The sequence below is a fragment of the Austrofundulus limnaeus genome, unplaced genomic scaffold (genome assembly GCF_001266775.1).
Source record: "Austrofundulus limnaeus strain Quisiro unplaced genomic scaffold, Austrofundulus_limnaeus-1.0 Scaffold791, whole genome shotgun sequence".
Lineage (NCBI taxonomy): Eukaryota > Metazoa > Chordata > Actinopteri > Cyprinodontiformes > Rivulidae > Austrofundulus > Austrofundulus limnaeus.
The window spans coordinates 48,627-53,472 of NW_013953193.1; the positions used below are offsets into that span (position 1 = coordinate 48,627).

Genomic DNA, 4,846 nt, shown 5'->3' on the forward strand with positions numbered 1-4,846 from the left:
ATATATTACTTATTAAAAAGAAATGGAGTAAAATAAGCTCATCATTTTTTTCTTCTCACCAGGTCCACAAAATACAGGATTTTCTGATGATTTTTCTCCGGCCCTCTTGAAGCGTCGCTGTCTCGACGCACTCAGCAAGACTGTGGACCTGTGCATTAGAATATTGGACGAACTGTAAGATTTTTTTCTGCTCGTTGTATCTAGGAAAAAATGAACCTCCTTTGTCACTTGACGTTATAAATCACCTTCAATMAGCCGTAGATGAATTAAGACAAATTCCATTGCCTGTCAATGTAAACTCTTTCCAAAATTSTCCTGATGAGAACATTTCTCAGGAAAGTCAATTAAATGAAACACAGCAAACTGTGGACTTTTTTCACACTTTGGACAAAGCTATTTCAATTCTCCCTCTATTTGATCTGCAAGCTGAAATAGACAGATTACGGGAAATCCCTTTGCCTGTAAACTTGACACATATTTCTCCTGACGAGATATTTTCTCAGGAGACTCGTCCAGAAGAAAGATCTCAGACTGGTGAAAATTTTAAATGTTTAGAGGAAGCTGTATCAGATCTTTCTCAAATCCAGGCAGATGAAAACTCTACAAAATTTATCTCAGAGTGAAAATGCTCTACACGAGCTTAATCAATTAGTTGCAGGATTCGGGGCTGTGCCTTCAGATGACATTTGTCGATACAGAGCAGGACCCTCAACAGAACAGAATCAAAATGTGCAAATTTCCACTTGTGAACGGTTTAATAACCATGAAATTCGCCTACGGTTTTTTATACCTTGTTCAGATAACGCACTGAATTTAGCCGAATATTACACCAATGTTATGAGTATTCTGTCAAATCTCTCTGACAGGGTTGAATCTTTATCCCATAGAAATGACCTCATTCAAATTGAGTTATCTGGTGAAAACGTTTCCCATAACGTTACGTTCCAAGTCGATGAAAATCCAAGCAACATTTTATCTGAATTTACAGATTTTCTAGACCGTTTAATTCAATCTGACGGACAGATAGATTCGGAGAATGATTTATAATTCATCATTCAAATTGTTAAAAATCCGAGGGGAGGAATCAAGCGGAAAGCTGAAAAGTCTTTGGACACAGAATTAATAAATAAAAAGAGGAAACATCTTTGCATCGTCCCTGAATGAAATGATCAATTGTGTTTCGCGATTAGTATATCGTACACTTACAATCCCTATTTAACAGATGACGAGGCTGTAAATTTTGCCAGAACTTTACAACATCAAGCCGGCTTTACAGATCAGACACCTATAACATTTTCTGATATTTGCAAATTCGAGAGTATTCTGAACCGAAAAACTTTTCTGTTTTTTTCGCGTTTCCGATCATACATCCATTCAAAAATTTGAAACAACATTTTCAGACAGAACTAGGCCACTTTTTCTCTTTCTGTTTTACAATCATTATTACGGTATCAAAAATATCAAAGCTTTCTTGGGGTGTAAATACTTCTGCAACTTTTGTTTTACTCACTTAATTAATTTACACACACACTGTTGTGGAGGGTTTTGTCCAATCTGTAATGATCTGCTCTGTCCCAGTCAAGATTTATGTCCAGTGAAATGTACATCGTGTAAAAGAACTTGTCGTAATCAGGCATGTTTTTTAAGACATCAAAATGCTGTTCGCAGACCCGTGGCGCAGAAAACGTCAGTAACTGCGAGCTGATTAAAAAATGCCTTAAATGCCAAAAAAATTATCGCATTCCCATATCTAAAAAAGAAATGCCCCACATTTGTGCACAGCAAAAATGCAGCATTTGTCATCAACCCATATAATTAGGAGCAGACGTGACGCTCGGAAGCCATCGTTGTTTCATTCAACCTTGTCCAGTCGATGACCGTGTGAATGATAAAATCATTTTTTATGACCTTGAAACATTTGCAGATGAGCAGAATGTACACATACCATTTCTGGTGTATACCAAAAATATCACAGGTTCTGAGTTGTCTTCTTACGGTCTGGATTGCATTCATAATTTTATTATGTATTTCAGAAGGCCTTTGTTTCGGAATTTTATGTTTATTGCACACGATGCTCGTGGGTTTGATTCCTATCTCATCCTCAATGCGATGGTGAATCTTGGATAAAACCGGCAATCTTATGCAAGGCAGTAAAATATTGTGCTTCACCGAATCTGATTTTAATCTAAGGTTTATAGACAGTCTTAGTTTTCTCGGCATGAAACTGTCAGCCATGCCCAAGGCTATGGGTTTTTCAAATAGCTCAAAAGGATTTTTTTCCAAACAAATTTTCCTCGGAGCAGCATTTGAAATATGTAGGTGCATTTCCTCCACCTGGTGATTACGGTGTGGAAAAAATGTCACCTACAGAACGAGAGAAATTTGACACGGTACATGCAAGTGTCTCAAAAAACGTTCAACTTTTGAAAAAGCTCTTTTTATGATAGAAACGACGTTGAAATTCTTTTCCGAGGTTGCCTTAAATTCAGACTATTTTTTCAACAGAGTCATATTGATCCATTTAATAAAATCACTATTGCTGGAGCATGCATGTCTGTTTTTCTCAGCAATTTTTTGAAACCGAATAAACTCGCTATTCCATCTCCTGTGAACTATGTTAGACAATGTAAAACATTTTCAAACGTGTCTGTTCAATGGTTAGACTGGCTGGCATTTTCTAAAAAATGATTATTCAACATGCTTTAAACGAGGTGAAAAGCAGTTTGGGCAGTTTTTTGTAGACAGTCATTCAGAATTTCAGGGTGTGAAATATGCCTTTGAATTTCTCGGCTGTTTTTTCACGGATGTCCAAACTGCTTTTCGCCTCTTGAAAAATGTCCTCTAAGACACGTTCCATTTGCAGAGCTGTACAATACCACCATTGAAAAATTACAGGCAATGAAATCAGTCCACAGTCTCCAGGTTCAGGTTATTTGGGAGCACGAGTGGACTCAAAACAAACCCCGAATTGAAACATTTCCTCCAGAAATTTCAAGCTCCGGCTCCCCTCTCACCATGGGATGCTCTTTTCAAAGGAAGAACGTGCACTGTTAAATTAAATTAAAGTACACGGCGGAACCAGATGAGAATATTATCTTGCAAGATTTCTGTTCTCTGTATCCGTTTGTGAATGCCACCTGCTCATACTCCCTCGGTCACCCCAATATAATTTACAAAGATTTTGACGAACCTCAAAATTACTTTGGCTTCATTCGGGCGATCGTTGCACCACCACGTGGATTATTTTTCCCATCTTAGATGTAGGGGGACCTATTTTACATAAGTCATTACCCTTACATATTGGTGGCCCGTACGGGTGCTAAACGAAGTGCTAAATGATGACACTCAACATTCAAAAATGCTAGCAAAATTAGCATACCTAATGGAAGCTAAGCTAAGGCTGACCACAGTTCAGTTAAAGAAAGCTAGTCTTTGTTTAAGGGCAAAAAAAGTTCTAAATAAACAAACAGGAAGCCCAAAAAAACAAACTAAAAGAGGAACTGCAAGCCCAAAAAGAAGCTAGAATGCAGGACCTCCTAGAAGCTAAAACAGCAATCCATGATGGACAGCTAAAAATAGCACAAATGACAATCACATGTTTTCAACACACTGAAACAATGAAAGAAAACAGAAACCTCATACGGCAGTATGAGGATGATCTTGAACTAACCGAACAGGAAAATCAAGATTTAAAACGGCAAAATCAGAAGTTACAACAAAAAACCCGCTGAAAAAGACTTTCAAAAATAAAAGCAGAAACACTAATCCCTAATTTTCTTACCCTTGTCTTACCTTTACCTTTGCCAACCCTAAGTTGAAGTGCCAGTAAATTGTTTAGTTTTAACATCAGAACTGATGTTTACTGTTCTAAATAAGTAATCTGAGTTTTAATGTGAAAGAAAAGTCGGACGCGTTTTTTTAATCTCATTTTAACTTAGATGCTTGTTATAGGAAATCCACAATCAGGTGTAATGTATGATTTGTTCAATGTGTGTAAATAAATGATTGCATAATCTTTTATGAATCAACTTGAACTCGTCTGACGTTCCCTTATTGTGTCACACTTCACTTTGTACAGACAAATATTAAAGTAATGAGAAAAACCTTGGTAAAATTTACTCTCATAACTTTGTTATGGGAAGATGTAGGGGGACCTATTTTACATAAGTCATTACCCTCACATATTGGTAAGGGTAAACACTTCTATTAAACAGAATTTGTAAAAACAGACGGAGTTTCAGAGGGAACAGGAAGGTAACACACAGGACTTCCGGTTCACCTCGCCAGCTTAAGATAAGCTGTTTTTTATCGCTAGCGTAGTGAGAAGCTATCGCTTGTCGATTTTCGAAACGCTGTGTTTTAAACTGTGGTTTAAATATGGTGAATTTTAGTCAAAAGTGTTTCATATCCGTAAAAGCTGCGTTTGTTAACTTTTGCACTATAAAAACGGGCAGCCGTTTTTACTTTGAAGGGTAAGCATTGAAGGCGGGTTTTCCTGTTCAGACGCTCTGTTATTGGTCAGTAGCCGCGGTGCTGCTGTCATTCAAAGGTGAGTCAAGCTGAAGTGTTTTCCTTTGCAACGGCGACATCTGCTGGTTGATAAAAGGTATTACATTTTTTAAAAAAAATCAGTTTCACCAACACACATTTTTCTCAACTTTTCAGCTAAAATCAGAATAAAACACAGTTTAATCAACCCTGTTTATTCAAAATAAAATAAAGCTAAAACTAATGCATTTAAATAAAACAGTTTCAATTTAAAAAAAGGTTTATTTCTACAAAAATCCTATATATAAACAGGTTTAACTGTATTACACTCAATCTGTTTTTACAAACTCTGTTTAAC

At 36.7% G+C, this 4,846-nt stretch overlaps 1 long non-coding RNA gene across 1 annotated transcript in view; it reads left to right on the forward strand.

Annotated features, from left to right (window-relative positions):
- Positions 1–1,127, forward strand: part of LOC106532553 (uncharacterized) — a 2,670-nt gene extending 1,543 nt beyond the window's left edge. Inside the window, exon 4 of the long non-coding RNA XR_001312097.1 lies at positions 63–1,127. This is a non-coding gene — a long non-coding RNA (uncharacterized LOC106532553). The remainder of the gene's footprint in view (positions 1–62) is intronic.
- Positions 1,128–4,846: the final 3,719 nt, after the last annotated feature.